The sequence below is a fragment of the Elgaria multicarinata genome, chromosome 4 (assembly GCF_023053635.1).
Source record: "Elgaria multicarinata webbii isolate HBS135686 ecotype San Diego chromosome 4, rElgMul1.1.pri, whole genome shotgun sequence".
Lineage (NCBI taxonomy): Eukaryota > Metazoa > Chordata > Lepidosauria > Squamata > Anguidae > Elgaria > Elgaria multicarinata.
In genome coordinates this window covers 144,869,790-144,889,543 of record NC_086174.1, presented here as the reverse complement: position 1 = coordinate 144,889,543, position 19,754 = coordinate 144,869,790, and the positions used below count along the sequence as shown (strand labels likewise).

At 41.1% G+C, this 19,754-nt stretch overlaps 1 protein-coding gene across 1 annotated transcript in view; it reads right to left on the bottom strand.

Moving 5' to 3' along the window:
* Positions 1-14,870, bottom strand: part of BTBD3 (BTB domain containing 3) — a 55,863-nt gene extending 40,993 nt beyond the window's left edge. Inside the window, exon 1 of the mRNA XM_063125336.1 lies at positions 14,798-14,870. The gene's annotated coding sequence lies outside the window, so the exon portion shown is untranslated. The remainder of the gene's footprint in view (positions 1-14,797) is intronic.
* Between the last annotated feature and the right edge of the window lie 4,884 nt (positions 14,871-19,754).

Genomic DNA, 19,754 nt, shown 5'->3' with positions numbered 1-19,754 from the left:
GCAGAGGCAGTGGACTGGCCTACTGGTTGGTGATGTCACAATGACCTATAAGAGCAAATAGGAGAGAACATGCAAAAAGGAGAAAAGGCAGAGGCAGTGGATTGGCCTACTGGTTGGCGATGTCACAATGATCAGCAGGACTGGTTTTGAGGCGGCCTATTTCTTCGATTTTAAGACAAACCTTTGACCCCATAGAGAACATAGTTACATAAAAACGCTCGTGTATTCGAACGCAACGCTGTGTCAAAATTTCAAAGCAATCGGTGAAGAACTTTCGGAGATATAAAAGCATGTTTTTATGGTGAGGAGGTTACTGGAAACTCCTGGCAGTTACCTTTCTTCAGAACGTGTAACTGTCACAGGTGTGACATCTATATTCACTCAGCCAATTGTGAGAGAACATGCAAATAGGAGAGAAGGCAGAGGCAGTGGATTGGCCTACTGGTTGGCGATGTCACAATGACCTATAAGAGCAAATAGGAGAGAACATGCAAATGGGAGAGGAGGCAGAGGCAGTGGATTGGCCTACTGTTTGGTTTTAAAAAAAGGATGTTTTTACGGTGAGGAGGTTAGTGGAAACTCCTGCCAGTTACCTTGCTTCAGAACGTGTAACTGTCACAGGTGTGACATCTATATTCACTCAGCCAATTGTGAGAGAACATGCAAATAGGAGAGAAGGCAGAGGCAGTGGATTGGCCTACTGGTTGGCGATGTCACAATGACCTATAAGAGCAAATAGGAGAGTACATGCAAATAGGAGAGGAGGCAGAGGCAGCGGATTGGCCTACTGGTTGGTGATGTCACAATGATCAGCAGGACTGGTTTTGAGGAGGCCTATTTCTTCGATTTTAAGACAAACCTTTGACCCCATAGAGAACATAGTTACATAACAACGCTCGTGTATTCGAACGCAACGCTGTGTCAAAATTTCAAAGCAATCGGTGAAGAACTTTCGGAGATATAACGACAGTAACGAACGGTCTTTTTCATTTTTATTTATATAGATGGGGACAAAAGTGTGTCTTAGAATCGAAGAAATAGGGTATATAAAAGCCCAGAGGCCTCCTCCAAGCCACTTATGCAAATAAGAGAGAAGTCATTGTGACATCACCAACCAGTAGGCCAATCCACTGCCTCTGCCTTCTCTCCTATTTCCATGTTCTCTCCTATTTGGCGCCATCTAGCAATGTTTCTCGGAACTGTGGCCTTCTATGGAAGTTCCAAGTTCTGAAGAAAGGTAACTGCCAGGAGATTCCGGCCTTACTTCCTGGCCAATCGCCGGTGGATAAGTATGACATCACAGCATGTGTTTTTAGACAGATGCTGAAATCGCTGATGCATTTCATGGTAAAACATGAAGTGTTTGGGTCTGTGCGCTGCTGGATGTACTCAGTGGAATGGCAAAACAGAGGATTGCCACATGCACATATACTAATCTGGCTCTATAACAAAATCACTTCAAACGAAATCGACGATGTAATATGTGCTGAAATACCCGATGCCAACGTCGATAAGGATTTGCATGAAGTTTTAACAAAAAATATGATACATGGACCTTGCGGTACACTGAATCCACATTCACCATGCATGATAGATGGAAAATGCTCTATGCATTAGTATCCAACACAGTTACAGGAAACGATGGATATCCTTTATACAGAAGAAGATCAGCAGAAGATGGTGGTAAATTAGCAACCATACAAATGCGAAACGGTTACATCGAAGTAGATAACCGGTGGGTTGTTCCATATTCGCCTTTGCTATCAAAAACATACAAAGCGCACATAAACATGGAATACTGTAACTCTGTTAAATCGATCAAATACATTTGTAAGTACGTGAATAAAGGCAGTGACATGGCAGTTTTTGGCGTGCAACCATAAAGAAGGGATAGGAATGCGGCCATACATATCGATGAAATCACACAGTATCAGGCTGGAAGATACATAAGCAGCAATGAATCTGTATGGCAAATTCTTTCATTTCCCATACATGAACGAAGTCCAGCTGTTGTTCACTTAGCAGTACATCTAGAAAATGGACAACGCATTTATTTCACAGCTGCAAATGTGCAACAAATAGCCCTGAATCCACTGACTACAACGTTAACTGCTTTCTTCATGTTATCTCAAAATGACGCGTGCTTCGTTCGATGTAGAATTGCGTTGTGAACAAAATTACAACACGGGTGATCTTTTGTCGTATGTGCAATCAAATATTCCTAAGCTAACGCTTGAGCAAAATGGCATTTACAATCAAATAATGCAAACTGTCAATAACGGGGTTGGAGAAATCTTCTTAGATGCGCCAGGAGGAACTGGTAAAACGTTCCTAATTACATTGATTCTGGCAGCAATTCGATCCCAAAATGACATAGCCTTAGCTCTTGCGTCGTCCGGAAGAGCTGCGACATTGCTACCAGGTGGAAGAACTGCTCATTCCGCTTTGAAATTGCCATTGAACATGCAATTCATTGAAACTCCCACGTGCAACATTTCCAAAGCATGGGAAAAGTATTGCAAAAATGCAAACTTATTGTTTGGGATGAATGCACAATGGCGCACAAAAAATCGGTCGAGGCTCTTGATCGATCATTGCAAGATTTGCGTGGAAACATCAGACCATTTCGGAACGCATCAATATTGCTTGCAGGAGATTTCAGGCAAACAGTACCTGTAATTCCTCGATCGACACCAGCGGACGAAATAAATGCTTGCCTGAAATACTCTACTTTGTGACGACACGTAAAGACGTTAAAATTAACTACAAATATGTGTGTCCAGCTGCAAAACGATCGATCAGCTGAGATATTCTCACGTCAATTGCTGGAAATTGGGAATGGAAAGGTGCCAGTTGACCTGATCTCAGGACGAATTGCATTGCCTCATAACTTCTGCAATTTAGTGACGTCAAAAGAAGAATTGGTTCAAAAAGTATTTCCCAATATTCAAACCAATCATAAGAATCACGATTGGCTGAGTGAACGAGCTATTCTTGCGGCCAAGAACAAAGACGTCTACGAACTTAACAATATTATTCAGTCTAACATTCAAAGCGAGGCAGTCACATACAAGTCCGTCGACACTGTTGTGGAAGCAGATGAAGCAGTTAATTATCCAACAGAATTTTTGAATTCACTCGATCTGCCAGGGATGCCACCACACGTACTGCAATTGAAAATCGGCGTGCCAATTATCATGTTGCGAAATATCAACCAGCCAAAGCTTTGCAACGGCACGCGGCTTCCTGTAAAAAAATTACTAAGCAACGTCGTAGAAGCAACAATCTTGACAGGACCTTTCAAAGGTGAAGATGTCCTCATTCCTCGCATTCCTATGATTCCAACGGATATGCCATTTCAATTTAAGAGATTGCAATTCCCAATTCGATTGGCGTTTGCAATCACCATCAACAAAGCTCAGGGCCAATCTTTAGAATTGTGCGGTTTAGATCGAGGCACGGATTGGTTCTCACATGGACAATTATATGTCGCGTGTTCTAGAGTCGGCAAAACAGACAATCTCTATATCTGCACAGACAATGGAAAAACAAAATTTTTTGTATACCCACAAGCATTGTGAAATTAAACATATTAGAAACGTGCGCTTTCTCTTTTCTTTCTTTTCCATTTAACCAGACTGAGCCACAGCAACGCGTGGCCTGGTACAGCTAGTAAATAAATAAATGGAAGAAAACATTGGAATTAGCCAAGTGTCTACAGTAGCTAGAGGCGAACAGGATCACGTCTGTCAGATGGAACCTATGCAACTGAAACAAAAAATACCCCCCATCCCTCCCTGAAGCTTTCAAGAAAGAACTCTAGTTGAAGAGAACAAAATTTGTAATTAAAGGGATACACTTCAGCATTGTTCACCAGGCACAAAAGTAATTCTTTCACATCTTAGAATCATTCATAAACTGTTTTTTTTAAATATTTTTTTTATTAGTACATAAAATACAAACCAACATAACAATTAACATACAAATACACCAAATTACTTGAATATACAATTGTTAACACATAATGCTTTATCATAACATAATCCAAAATAATTCAACAAATAACAAGTGCTCCCCCTTCCCTCCGGGATCATTCCTGTTTCCAAAATCTTAACACCTCTTCTGCTGGTGGTTTCCCACTTCCCTTAGAAAACACAAATATTAGGAACTGCTTCCAAATTTCCTCAAAATCATTCGTTTTTGCTATACCTTTCCTCACTTTTATGTTACATGTTAACCACTCTTCAATACAATAATCACCTTGAATCTTCCAGTTCCTAGCTACAATCAACCTTGCTGCAGTCAGCAAATTCGTTATCAATTCCTTGATTTCTTTAGTACATTTAAAATCTTCATGTAATGAGAGTAATGCAATTCTTGGTTCTATTTTCATTCCAACAATTTCTTCAATCTCAGAGAACACCATCTTCCACAACTTTTGCACATATTTACATTCCCACCACATATGTAAATACGTTCCTTTTTCACCACAGCCTCTCCAACAATTTGCTGAATGCTGATTATTTATCTTATTTAATCTAACCGGGGTTAGATACCACCTCCATATAATTTTATAATAATTCTCTTTTATTCTCACTGACATATTTCTCAACACTCTTTGTCTCCAAAGTCCTTCCCAACTCTGCTGTCCTATCTGTACCTTCAGATCTGTCTCCCAAACCAATTTTCCTACACTATCCATCGAGTCTTTCTCAAGTAGTATACTATATATTTGACTCATTAAGCCTTTTGTCATTGTATTTTCTCCCTTATCAATTTCTTTTTTAACAATTAATTCCTCAAACTTCGACGTCTCTCTACACTCTCCATTTTCTTACCCAATTTTTGTTCCAATTGCCAATAATTTAACCAAGTTAATTTTCTATCTTTTAAAACCTCTTCCATCTCTTCTCTTGTATTCATCCCTCTTAACCATTCTCTTAATTTCATTTTATTTTTCTCTTTTAAAACTTTAATTAATCTACTCTTTAAATCTTCAGGGAAATTCTTTAACATTATTACCGGTGTTAAAGGGGAGCTGCTTGGAAGCAGCTCCTTTTTACATTTACTCCAAATTTCCCAATGGAACTTCAAGAGCGGATTACCTATATTTTCAACCCATTTTCTACCTCCTTCCTTAAAAAATACATTATCCAGATTTAATTCTATATTACTTATGGTTTTATCCTCAATCCAATCTAAATCTCCTACTCCTAAAATTGCTTCTACAATATGTCTTAACCTATTTGCTACATAGTATAGGTTGATGTTTGGGAGTCCCAATCCTCCCTTTTTTTGACTTAAATACCATTTACTCTTATTTATCCTTGCTTTCTTTTCCACATTACAATAATTATTTATAATATTCTGCCAACTTTTTAACTCTAAATCTGATATTTTTATTGGTAGCATCCTAAAAACAAAAGTAATCTTTGCTAAAATCTTCATCTTTATTAATGCTATTCTTCCAAACCATGATAGGTTCAATCTTTTATATTTTTTCAATTTTACTAATATCTCTTTTTTCAAACCATTTAAATTCTTTTTCTAAATTCTCTAAATTTTTAGTAATTCTAATTCCAAAATATCTAATCTGTTCTTTAATTCTCATTTCTGTTTCTTTTCCTTCCCATTCCTTCTCCTCCTTTTTAGTATAATTAAACAACATCAACTCTGATTTTGACCAATTTATTCTTAACCCTGTAGTTTCTTCAAATTCTTTCAACTGCTGTTTAATTCTTTCCATCTTTCCTACTGGATTTTTAATAGTTAACAATGTATCGTCCGCAAACATGTTCAGTTTCATTTTTTTAATACTACCTATCCCTTCTATCTCCCCATCATCTCTTATTGCATTTGCCAATAATTCCATAAACAGTACGAACAGGACAGGCGACAGTGGACATCCTTGCCTTGTCCCTCTGGCTAGTCGTATCTTATCTGTAACTCCATCATTTACTACCAATACGGCTGTATTTTGAGAGTATAACTGCTCTATTACAGCTTTAAATTTATTTCCAAATCCCATTTTATTTAAGACCATCTTTAATGCTTGCCAACTCACACAACCAAAAGCCTTAAAACTACCCAGCGCTAAAATTCCCGCTTTGATCTTTAAGTTTTTTATCCCCTGTATTGCATTTAAGACTCTTCCCACTAAATTGTGCATTTGTCTGCCTGCTATAAATCCACATTGGTCTTCCCCTATATAATTAGCTATAAATTTATTTAGTTGTTTTGCCAAAATAGTTGAATTTTTTTTAGCATCTTGATTTATTAACGAAATCGGTCTATATGAATCAGGGAGAGTCAAATCCTTATCTGGCTTTGGAATTAAAATTATTAACGAATGCTCCCATGATTCTGGAGTCCTCTCTCCTTCCAATATGGCATTATATAATTTCAATAATTTTGGCACTAATAATGATTTAAAAACTTTATAATACTCCGGTCCTAGACTGTCTACCCCAGGTGATTTACCCACTTTCAACTTCTCTATAATCTCTTCTATTTCAATTTGAGATATATTTCTTTTCATTAATTCTTTATGTTCTTTTTCCAATCCTTTCTTTATATATTTTTCCACATACACTTCCATCCTCTTCTTCAGAGTATCTTTTTCCTTATATAATTCTTCGTAAAATTCCTGAATTTTTTTTATTTTATCTTTCATTGTGTGACAATGATTCCCTTGCTTCTCTTTCACTATTCCCATCCCATTCTTGGCTTTTTCCTTTTGTGTGAGTCTAGCAAGCATTCTATAATTTTTATTACTATTTTCAAAATATTCTCTTTTCATGTAAATTAAATTTTTCTGAACTTCTTCTAAATTTATATTCTCTAATTCTTTTTTCTTTGCTTGTAATTCTATTAGTTTATGTTTATTTTTAGATTGCCAATATTCTTTCTCCAAATTTTTAATCTCTTCCTCTAACTTTTTCTGCATTGCAACCTGTTGCCTCTTTAAATTACACGTTTCCCTAATACAAATCCCTCTTGTTACAGCCTTCATGGTGTCCCAAACAATTGCCGTTGCCATACTTCCCTTTTCATTTATTTCCCAGGTTTCTGACAATTCCTTTTGCATTTTTTCAACACATTCCTATGTTTAAATATCTTTGTATTCAATTTCCACCTTAGCGCTTCTCTATAATCCTTTCTAACTGTGAAATCTAAACTTACCAATGCATGATCTGTTACTCTAATTACCCCTAATTCCATTCTACATACCTTAGTTGCAAACTCTCTAGAGACAAAGATATGATCTATCCTAGAATACGTATGATGGACTGGAGAATAGTAAGTAAAGCCAGGATCAGCCCCCTTGAAAAATCGCCACCCATCAACAAAATCCTTTTCTTTAATTAATTTGTTTAAAATAGTAATGTTATTCCTCTTTTCTGCACTAGTGGGGTTTGACCTGTCCACTCTGTTATCCATAACCATATTAAAATCTCCAGCCAAAATAACATATCCCTCCTTAAATTCTTCTATTTCTCTAAATAACTCTTTATAAAATTCTCTTTGTCTCTCATTTGGGGCATAAACATTAACCAAAGTATATGTTTTACCTTCAATTTGGCCCTTTATCAAAAGATATCTACCTTTCCCATCCTTTTTAATATTCTCCAGGGTAAATACACTTCTTTTTTAAATCAAAATGGCCACTCCATTTTTTTTTGAGGTCCCCAACGACTTTTCATAATAGACTGACCATTTCAGACGAATTTCATTTACCCCATCGTTACATTGTGCGTTTCCTGCAAAAAAATAATATCAGAACCTTCTCTATTTAGCAATTATTCAATTCTCCTCCTTTTCACGACTGCCCCCAGACCTTTGACATTGAGCGTTGATATTTTTATATTCTTATCCGTACTTAGTTCTTTGATGTTCTTCTCGATCCCTTGTGCACTGAAACTCAAATTTACATACATAAAAACATAAAACCCCTTTCAAATCCCTCCCTCCCAACCAACCATACTCCTCCCCCCCACCCTCCCTCCCATATCTTTTCCCCCCACTAAATCCCCGGCAGTCTAGCACTCCGGCCATTATTTATTAAACCTTGGGGGGGGGGGAATAAAGCCAGCAATCTAGAACCAGCAAGCCTTCTAATTAATTCAATACTACTTATCATCTCAGTCTTGTCCAATTTACTTCCCACTAGCTGCAGCTCCTCTTTCTCCGCCGTCATCATCCTTTGAACCAGCGCCAGCGCCATCTCGGGGATCCAGGTCTAAACTTTGGAGTAACTCCATCCCTTGCTGCAAAGAGGTAACCTTGTAATATTTCCCCTTATACATAAACCGCAGAAAAAACGAGTAGCCCCAAGCGTAGTTTATCGATCTTCTCTTGAGCTCCGTTGTTATCAGCTTGACACTGCGTCTCCAATTAATAGTTTGTTGACAGAGATCATTGTAGACTTGAACTGTAACTCCTTGAAACTTCAACTCCCCCAATGATCTCAGCTTGCCCATAAGCTGCTCTTTTTTAAAATAATTTAAAAATTTCAGCAGGATATCTCTTGGAGTTGAACCGCGTCTGAAGCCTCCAACCCTGTGAACGCGCTCCACGTCATCTTCTTCAATTCCCAGGGTTGGGGCCAATTCTTTAAACCAACGTGGCAACATCTTTCTGAGGTCCTCCCCTTGCTTCTCCACAAAGTTACGAAGACGAACTAACGATCTTCTATTTTGATCCTCCAGAGAAATCAACCTCTTCTCCTGCTCATTAAATTCCAAGTCATGCTTTTCCTGCAACTGTTGCACTTGCTTTCCCATCTGATCCACTTCTGTTTTAAGAGATTTTATTTGCTTATCATTATTAGCAATCTCTGTAGCTAATTGAGCCACACGCTTATTTATTTTTCCAGCTTGTTCATCAATTCTCCCAAAAATTGCTTCTTTTGTGCCTTTCAGCAATTCTCTCAGTTCAGCAATAGTTGCAGGCTGTGAGTCTGGCTCCGTGCCAGCTTTCGCGGCCATTTTCGATTCTCCGTCACTTTCCTCGCTATCTCCGTCAGAATCAGTTAATTTTTGGAGGCGCGCAGCGGTATTATTTGAAGGGCGTCTTCTCTGCCACTTGGATTTACCGACCTGTTTCTTCTTTGGTGGCATAGGTTGGATTTTATCTTTTTATTATTATTATTTTTTTCAGGCTATTCTCTTACTTTCACTTTTAACATAAACAATTGCTGTTTCGCAACTGAGCACTCTGGCGGGGGATTTATTGCCGTAATTAAACAGTAGTTACTCAAGTGGGGTTATCGCCATCAATCACTCTCCTGACACTGGCTTTCTTCCAACAAGCTTTCCATTCCAGAATAACGCACTCCGTCAGAGAGAGTACTCAGAGAAATCACGTCTCTAGGCTCCACTTTTCTACAGCGTAATTGTCCAGTTTCTCGTACTAAATCAATTCAATCTCCGCCCCCCCCCCCCCCCGCCTTTCGCCCAGAGCTTCCCAAACACTTCATCGGCACTTTTAGCCCGTTTACTTTAGATGATAAGATTATTCGGACTCACCATCTCAGAGCAAAGAAAAGTCCTACTGGTCCATGTTGTTGCTGGCTCCGCCCCAATCATTCATAAACTGTTAATGACCTCAGGATGATCAGAACTAATGTAAAGGGCCTGTTCAGACAACATGCTAACCCACCATGGATCACTCAAAAATGCAATCCATGGTAGGTTAATGTGTCATGTGGTGGGATAATTCCCTCCCCACGACAAGCAGAGTATCCACGCCTGCTACCCACCTGCTGGAAGATGGTTAGCAGGCTTCCACTGTGGTTCCAGTGTTTTCTGGCAGGAACTCTGTAGGTATTATGATGGGACAAGGGAGAGGGCTTTCTCTGTGGTGGCACCCCAACTGTGGAATGCCCTCCCCTTGGAGGCCCGATTGGCGCCAACATTGATTTCATTTCGACGCCAAGTAAAAACATGACTTTTTAACAAAGTCTTTGATGGTTAAACTCACTGGCACATTGTTTTAACTGTATCTATTGCTTTTAAATTATATATTGTTTTAACTTGGATCATGGTTTAATTTGTTTTTAACTGTGTATATTTATTGTTTTATTTTGTTGTTGTTCATTCGTTCAGTCGCTTCTGACTCTTTGTTTTATCTGTATGCCACCCTGAGATCTTAGTGATATAGGGCGGGATATAAATATTTTAAATAAATAAATAAAATAAATATTAGAAATCTCTTCACTGGCTGCCAATTAGTTTCTGGGCGAAGTATAAAGTGTTGGTTGTCACCTTTAAAGCCCTACATGGTTTGGGTCCAGGCTACCCGCAGGATTGCCTTCTCCCGTACAATCCGCTCAGCACATTCAGGTCCTCTGGGAAGAATTTACTTCAGTCAGCAAAAACTAGGCTGACAACTGTTACCCAGCGGATCTTCTCTTCTGCTGCTCCCAGACTGTGGAATGGCTTGCCGGAGGAGACTCATCAACTTAACAGTCTATTAGCATTTAAGAAAGCAATTAAGACTGATCTCTTCCGGCAGGCCTATCCAGTGGAATTTTAGGATGTTTTTAGAATGTTTTTTAGGATGTTTTAACCATGTATATTATGCTTTAATTCAGTTTTATGTATTTAATATTTACTGCTGTTCCTCGCCTTGATCAGAATTTCTGCTCGTTTTGCAAGGGGGGCGGAAACAGTCAGCAAGAGCAACCACCACTTCCGGTGATGCTCTTTCTGCAGTGGACATTCTCCACGTTCGGCAGCCATTTTTTCCCTTTTTCGCAATGCAGCGGATGACGTGCTGAGGATGGTGGAATGTGCAGTTAAACTACACAGAGATAAGCAATCTATCTACAGAGAGGTGGGTAGGTAACGGAACCACGGGGCGCTGCGTGGTTCTGTGATTCTGTGGCAGGCCCGCTTATCATGCTTCCGTTACTCCTCCCCTCTCCATAGTTCTCCACCCCACCCACCCTCCATGTGCATCTGAACAGGCTCCAAATCTCAAAGAATTAAGCACTGCTTTAGAAAAATCACTATACTCCATCTGAACCATATCACTGAGCTACACTTCCAAGAGTAGTACAGAGCTAAACAGATTGTGTAAAAGTATGTCTTCATCAGCTGTTTTTAAAAACAAACACATGACTTGTAACATATATATTGGTAGACAAGTCACAACTGATCTTTTATCCTGTTCTGGCTAATCCTCCATTTTTGTGTCAATCGTATGCATGTCTCCTTAGAAGCAAGTTCTACTGAGTTCAGTGGAATTTACTCTTTAGTTAGTGAATAAGATTTCAGCCTTATCATGAAATTTGTTAGCATATAAACACAGACTAACTCTTCCACAATATCATTTGTATGTGTTTAGGGGAAATGTTTTGAAATGTTGCTAACCTAATCATTCTTCTGCCCCAATTCCTTCTCCTCTATTAGTGTGGTGGGTCTTTAAGAACAAATAAAAAACAAATCCACTTTCCTCAAATCTTAAGTAGAAGGTTTCCTTAATGTTATGGAGTATTCTACAATGGTCAGTTGCTCTAAAATCCCACAGAAACCTCAAGATCTACCTTCTTTTTCTACACATTACAGCAGTTATTGTTGCCTACAGAGGTACACAACTATACGCATACATATGTAGCACTAAGTTATTTTTAATATTAAAAAAGAAAAGCTGGCCCATTTAGCACTCCCTCCTCAATCTTTAAGTGGATAAGTACAGATGCACCAGTGAAACAGGAGGAAAACATTCAGAATGAAAACATTCAGAATGAGAAGAGACTGAGACTGACAGAGACAGATCTGTAGATAAGGCTACCTGTTATTCAAATAGATCTCAACTACTGATTTCCCTAACAAACCGGGAAATCATATTACACAGGATATTTGACTAAATATTATACATTAAAATCATAGGCTGAGTGGTGTAAGGCAACAAAAAACATATGATTCTTCTGTTTAGTAGTTATTTCCTTTTACATGGAGATACCAAGTCTGCAATTATAATTGCATACTGACTTTAAATAAACATGCATAATAGTCTGCTGCAAAACTTTCATACAACTGTGGCATATAGTTGCCTAAACTGTTCATTTGTATAGAGAAAATGGATAATCCTAGTCAGAAAGAAAACAGATTTTATTCATGCCAACAGGTGGGTCTCCAAGACCAAGACTATGCCAAAACAAAGGCCTAGTTCTCACTGGTGGTAAAAGCCTGTATTTGGCCTATACCAGCCTTTCGTAACCTGGGCCATAGCTAGACCTAAGGTTTATCCCTGGATCGTCCAGGGGTCAAACCTGTTTATCTAGGTGACACACAGGGAATCCAGTGGTCAGGCAGGGGTGAACCCTGGATGATCCCAGGATAAACCTTAGGTCTAGCTGTGGCCCTGGTGTCTTCCAGATGTTTTGGACTTCACCTCCCATTAGCCCCAACCAGCATGGCCAATGATCAGGAATGCTGGGAGTCCAAAATATCTGGAAGGCACTAGGTTGGGGAACACTAGGCTCTACCAATGCAGAGTACAGATAGAGGCTCACATGACTGAATGCTTCCACTACTGGGTGCTATACAACTGTTCTACATTTAAAAAAGGCAGTCAAAACAATTTCCTACACAATAGGCCTTAGCTAGACCTAAGGTTTATCCCGGGGTTGTCCCGGGGTCGTCCCTACCTGCTTCCGGGATCCCGTGTGTCATTTACATGAACAGGGATGACCCCGGGATAAACCTTAGGTCAAGCTAAGGCCATAGAAAAGAAGCATGTCAGGGAGAATGCGAGGCTACGTTTTTTCTTCCTGATATATGGCTTTCTATGGAGAAGGAACATTTGTATGGAGAAGCATTCCATCATGTGAATCTCCACCTGCAGTTTAAATTGGTATAGCCCACACAGTTTTGTTTTGAACTTCGAAACAGGCTGACCACCTCCCTGAGAACTAGGCCTAATCTGATGTAGTTGATGCCAAGTCACAGCTAATATGGGGATACAAGACTCACTATAAATAAAAGCCTTGCCGTTTCACATTCCTTACAGGTGGGACATGGCCTGTTCCAAGCTGGGGAGTGTGTGTGTGTGTATTCATGGTGCCTCCTGATCTTCTTGCCACCACCCTCTTCACTCAGTGGGCTGAAACCTCCCCGCCGCACTGCCCACAAGGAGTGGGTGGAGGCAGTAGCTGCCTCCGATGCTTACTCACCCAAGTAACCTGCTTCTGCAATCTCTGCCCTACCTTTGAGTAGCACGGAGGAGAGGTTTGTGCACAGGGTACTCAATCCCTCCCACCGCCCTGCCAAGAAAGAGAGGACAAATAGGTAGAGGCTGCAGCTCCTCCTCCTTGCAACCATCTCTGCTGCTTACTTGCCTGCGTGGCAACAGAGCAGAGAAGAAAACTAGAAGGTGACACAGCCACTGCCCTCTGTCTCTTTAGCTGGCAAGAGAGGTAGGATTCGGCTTGCCAAGCCAACCAATGGGAGGTGAGCGAGCGGAGGCAGTGGCTGCTCCTCTCAAGCTGCCTCCACCACTTGCTCAGTTGCTCAGGTGGCAAGTCTGCAGCAAGCAATAGCTGCTGCCATCGCTGCACTCTTGCCAGGAGCGTAGTGGCGAGCTGCGCCACCCAGAGAGAGGAGGCAGCTGTTGAAGCAGCGGAGGTGACTGAAAGGAACAATGCTCAATAGTGATACTTCACACTGCCCAGAAGGAAATGGCAAAGCAAGGGCGTGGAGACACTAGCTGCCCCTTGCCATCAGTATGCTCTCGCTGGCCTGAGGAGCAGCCACCTCTGCTGCCCACCGCTCCCTTTAAGGGACAGTGCTGGGCCCAATACCTGTTGCCACCCAGAGGACCAGTGAGGTATATGAGCAGAGGTGGCACTTGTTTACCTGCTTTGGGCAGGTGAAGGAAAGGGAGAAGAGAAGGAGGTGATGCTGCTGCCATTGCCTCAAATGGGGACAGCACAGAGGAGGGGATGCAAATTTCCAGTGGGTTTCCTCAGGGGCAGCTAGTTGGCACTGACGCCCCACCTGTGGTGTGGGGTACTGAGCTGTGATACCAGTCCTATGAGCCGTAATCAATGCTTGTTGTGTGTATGTGTATGGTTTAGCGTGTTGTCTGAACCAGAAAAGAAGCATGTACATTCCACTCTATGTACAGAACTACCATGTGTGGCAGAAGAGGCTTCTAGCTAATCCTTTCCCTGCTAGTTTTCTTTGTGCACACTAGTGTGATCCGTCTGTGAGCTACAGGTAGCAGGAATATTCCTTAGAGCACCCGAACAAGAAAACCACCCTACTGGAAGCCAGCATGTCAGGGAGCAGAGTTTTAAGGTAGACTTCAACTGGCCATGCCAGCTCTCTCCGTGCAGGAAGTGCGTGCCCGGGCGTGTGTGGGGGGGGGGATTTCTCTCACCACCTGAGCCCCCACCTGCAGTCTCAGTGGTTCGGTCCTGACACCAGGTTGGCCTTCCCTCGGAGGTACAAAAACCAGGCCAAATCCTACGTCCCACAAAAACGAAAGTCGAAGGCAAAGAGGAAAGTGTCGGGCGCGGGGCTGGGTGGGAACTGGGAAGGCTGCCCTTCCCACCAGAGCCTGGCTCCACAAGACCAGGCGCTCTCGCCCACAAGCCGAGGTGATGGTAGCAAGCATCCCGTGCCCCGGTGGATCGCCCCCATTCTCTGTCGCCACCGCCACGTCTCCAGCCCCCGCCATTGCCCGGCCAGGCCAGACCTCAACTCCCGAGCTCGTCCAAACGCACGCCGCGCTTTGGACACTCGCGAGGGGAAAAGACGCTGCGCACGAACCCGCCTCTGCCACCTACCATCGCTGCCTCGCTGCCGTTCTCCTCCTCCTCCTCCTCTTTTCCCCCCACTGGCGGTTGGTCCCCTCCCCAGGCAGAGGGGGAAGGGATGGCGGCTGGGCTCGGTCGCGGGAGCGCGCCCGCCATCTGCACGTGCCCGCTCCCGTCGCTGATGTGGGGAGGGGATGGGGGAAGGAGTGCGCAGGGGACGGCCTCCATTTGGGTGGGAACTCTGGTGAGGGGGTGGCGTGAGGGAACAGGCTTCCCGAGGCGGCTTGCTGAGTAACGTGGCGCGGGTGGCTGCAGCTGCTCGTTTGAAATGCAGCGTAAACATAATGGAAACAATGGCCCGGTTCACACAACGCGCTCAACCATGCTGCTTAACCACAACATGGTTAAAGGAATGCCGTTAAGCAGCATGGCTGAGCGTGTTGTCTGAACCAGGCCATGGCTGGCTTCTTTCCAGAGTGTTCCTTCGCTGCGGTTCCTGGTGGCACTTGATGAAATGCGTTCACTAATGAAAATAACGAAATGCGCTCTCTAATGAAAACAATGGCCTGGTTCACACAACGCGCTAAACCATGCTGCTTAACCACAAAATGGTTAAAGGAATGTGGTTAAGCAGCATGGTTTTGTCTGAACCAGGCCATGGCGGGCTTCTTTCCAGAGTGTTCCTTCGCTGCGGTTCCTAGTGGTGCTTGACGAAATGCGCTCTCTAAGTCCGCACAAGTAATGCCACGATCATTCTGTTAAGTCTTTACAGTGACACACACACACAAACACACATGATTCTTGTTTTTTCTTGCTTTCGAATACCAACAAAACAACAACAATATGTTTATTGCTCGATCCACAGATCATTGCAGCACGTACAAACTTGTCATTTTGCTATGCTACATATGGTAAAAATTACATATGGTTAAAAATTACAGAGCTATCAAATATGCATTACTGAAAGGATAGTAAGATGGGAGCACAGCAGACATACAGAGAACTTTAATTGCTTCTCAACGACATTTCATTTATATCTCTGAATCTTTATAACAACATACACCAATAGTATCTAAAAACTTTGCTCTACATATATTAGCTTTCACTGCAAATAGTGCAACCTTTTGTATCACATATGGATTGGCTGAATGTAATAAATAACTCAGTTTTTCCTTAGCACCCCAGTATTTCATTTTCTTTAAAAAAGGCTCCAACTAACTTTTTCTTATATCTATATATAAGGGGCAGTCAAATACATAGTGTGCTATGTCCTCTGGAACTGGCTCTCCACAAACACACGACCTGTCTTCTACTGGTATGCTGTGGAATCTCCCCCATTTCATCGTAGTATCCATTTGTTCAAACCTTAAACGTGTAAGGGCTTTCCGGTGTTCCATTTTCATGGGTACTGATAGGTATTTCTCAAACTGGTGCAGCTATTTTGTGCTAGCTAGCCATTTCGCTGTTCTTAAGGATGTGAGCGCTGTTATATCAGTTTGCACTCCTACGTCCAACACTCTTTGTATATAAATGTTTCTGCTAGCTGGCAGTGTTGGGTTGAGTGCCTGGTGAGAAAATCCAACAAAATACCAACAACTCAGGTCAGAAAGGCTGCGATTCTAAGCACACTTTCTAGGGTGCGAAGGCAGCAAGCCCTATATAACCAAAAATGTGATGAGGGATATAGGGTCGGTGGATCAATGCAGAATAAGCTAGTTTAGGCTGCAATCCTATGCATGTTTAAACAGAAGAAGGTCCCAACTCATAGCATAAATATAAATACGATTGCACACTTAATGTGTTTAGATGTGGTACCTGCAACAAACAGTTTTTGAACAGGGTGCTCCTGGATGCTCTTCCATTCCTTCTCCCAGCTGATTCCCCACCATCACCACCACAGTCAGCATTCCTGGCATGGTCTAAAATGCTCAATCCTCATTACTCCCTTAAGGTTTTGAGGTTTTTTCCTAAACAATTTTTGTACTTGTTCAGATCTTGGGAGCCTGCTGATATCTCCTTCCTGTGTGTGCAGCACACTCTGTTTTTGACAGAAATAGAGTGATGTAACTTAAAAATTAACTAAATAAAATTACATTTTGTAAAATAATATTTATTGTTGGTCAGTTATCTCTAATTTTGCACTTGGCCTTCCAGTACTCTGGCCACTGAAGCAAGTTTAATTTGTTCCAGGAGCAGTTGAGCAGAAGATGCAGCCTCCATGCTGTTCTTCATAACTCCATAAGTAAAAGGGCAAAGAATTACCTCTTTTTGGTCTCTTATTTTAAATGAAAACTGAAATTTCAGAGAAGGAGCTCTTTTTTTAAAAAAAAAAAAAAAAAACCCAACTAACTAAATAAATAAAAAAGCATGGCATATCCTAAGCAGGTCAAATCACCTTGTGGCTATGGTCTAGACAAGACAGCAGAACTGACTTTTGAGTAAACATGCTACTATTTTACTACAAGGAAATGTGAGGACCTTACAGTTCATCTCATGGCAGCAAAAACAGGGATAGCCTTATCCTCCATAAATTTGTCTAATCCCCTTTTAAAACCATCCAAGTTGGTGGCCGTCTCTATATCTTGTGGCAACAAACTCCATATTTAACTTTGTGCCTTGTGAAGCTTATTTTTTTATTTGTCCTGAATCTCCCACCAATCAGCTTCATGAGATGACCCCAGGATCTAATATGGGAGAGGAAGAAAAATGTTTCTCTATCCACTTTCTCACAGCATGTATAATTTTGTATGCCTCTATCATGTCTCCCCATACCTTTTCTCTAAGCTAAACAGTTCCAGAAGCTGCAACCTTTCCTCATAGGTTAGTTGTTCCCATCCCTCGATCACTTTGGCTGATCTTTTCTGCACCTTTTCCAACTCTAAAATATCCTTTTTGGGGTGCAGGGATGAGAACTGTATACAGTATTTCACTATAGATTCATATAAGGGCAGTTTTATTCTCACACTTCTGGAGCTCTTCATAATCCCCCTTTTTAACCACTCTGTCCATCTCACTGCTCACTCCTAATTCCACATCATTTATAAACAAGTTAAGAAGCACTGGTCCCAATACAAAACCTTCTAGGACCCCACTGCTTACATCCCCAAATGCAAGAATTGACCATTTATTCCTAGAGCTTTTCTCCAGGAGGCATTTACTGCACGCTCGTCATTTCCTACTCACAGTTGTTTTGGGGTTCTTTAGACAATGTCATGACTCTCCAATTTTGCTGCAGCACTTTCAGGAAGTTTTTTTTAGGGCAGGGAAAATACAGTATTATTTAAAGAAAGCAAAAGAAAACACAATTTCTATTTGTGTATTTGCACTATTCCACCACACCACAGTGCCACCTAGAGGCTACATAGAAAAGCAGAAAGGAAACACTCTTTATGTAGAGCTCAGGTCTCAATTCTCCACTGAAACTGAAAGTAGAATGGCTGTGGGGGGGTTTTACCACTGTTGCCTGCCGCCTGTGTAGCCTGACGAAACAACCAATGAACAACCCACCATTATGGGTTCACAGATAATGACAACCCATGGTTTACATATCCCAGAGTTCATAACCCAACAAAAAACCATGAGTTCTCTTTCTGTTTGTGGTTAACAAACTATGGTTTGTTAGCATGGCTGGGTTTGTACATAACAACAACCCAGAATTCAAGAACCCATGGATTAAATAAAGCGTGGGTTACTATTATGTGTTAAGTAGGTCATTACCTCAAGATTAAGAGGTAGTATGCCTCGGTATACCAGTTGATGGGTAACATGAGTGGGATGGTGCTATTGCATTCATGTCCTCCTTTTGGGTTTAACACAAACATCTGGTTGACCACTGAGTGAACGGAATGCTGGACTAGATAGCTTTTGGTCTGATCCAGAATGGCTGTTCTTATCTTCTTATGTTCTATATATGCCATTACCCAAGAAAATAAATAGATTTAAAAATAATTTGGATAACCAGCTGCTTTCCTGTTCTTACCCTAGAGTTTGGGTTACAAGTAAAGAACAATAACAAGGCTTGATTATAAGCCTATTTAAGGCAGCAATCTTATTTAGACTTATCAGGGATTCGTATTAGCTCTGCTGAATATAAGTGGGCTTACTTCCAAGTAAATATGCACATAATTGCATTGGAGTATATTAGCATAAATAGCAACTGATAAATGAATAGAAGAAGGCAAGGGCCTTCCATAACAGGGTTGGGCTCCTAGTTTATTCACAGTCCTTTTTCACAGACACTTAAGATTGCTGATACTGTCTAAACACAAGGGAAATTAAAACATGCGGCTGGCAATGTATGTTGAAACACATGGCAAAATGATTTGCTTGTGGATTCATTTTGAGACGCATTTGTTTCTAGAATGAATGGCCCTCTTAATTTAGATTACAATTGGCAGTCACTTACCCATAGTACATATGGTATATTGGTGGGTACTTTTAGCAATATGGAATCATATAGCACTGTGGCTATTCAGTACCTTTTCCTGTGTTATCTTGTCTGTTTTATTTAGTATCAAGTCACATTAAGCAGAAACAGTCAAATGTATAAATGCACTCGCACACATTTTACAGCTATTAAGGTTCTTTACCGGAGGAGTACATGTTTTGAATTAGAGAGTGAAAATGATAGTTTAATTGAGGCTTGGGAAGCTAAAAAATAGTCGTTGTTTGAAATGAATTTAAATTGCTTGCTGAAGTTGAGATAACCACTGTAATTTTGCCTTATTTTCTGATTGAAGGTTAAATCATAGTAGGAGTCCCCCTTTTTAATAGAAGATGATCATTCTGTCAGATACATTTCTAATTAAGTGGTGGGATACATGTGCAGTTAAATATTTACATTCCTATGTACACCTGTTATAATAGGCTACGTGCTGGATACATTTAGTCAGGTGAGAGGCCTATGCAAATTCGGCATGTGGAAAAGGGCATGGGAAATCTTCAGGGGATATTCTGAATTGAATGGTCTTTCCATGAGCGACATACA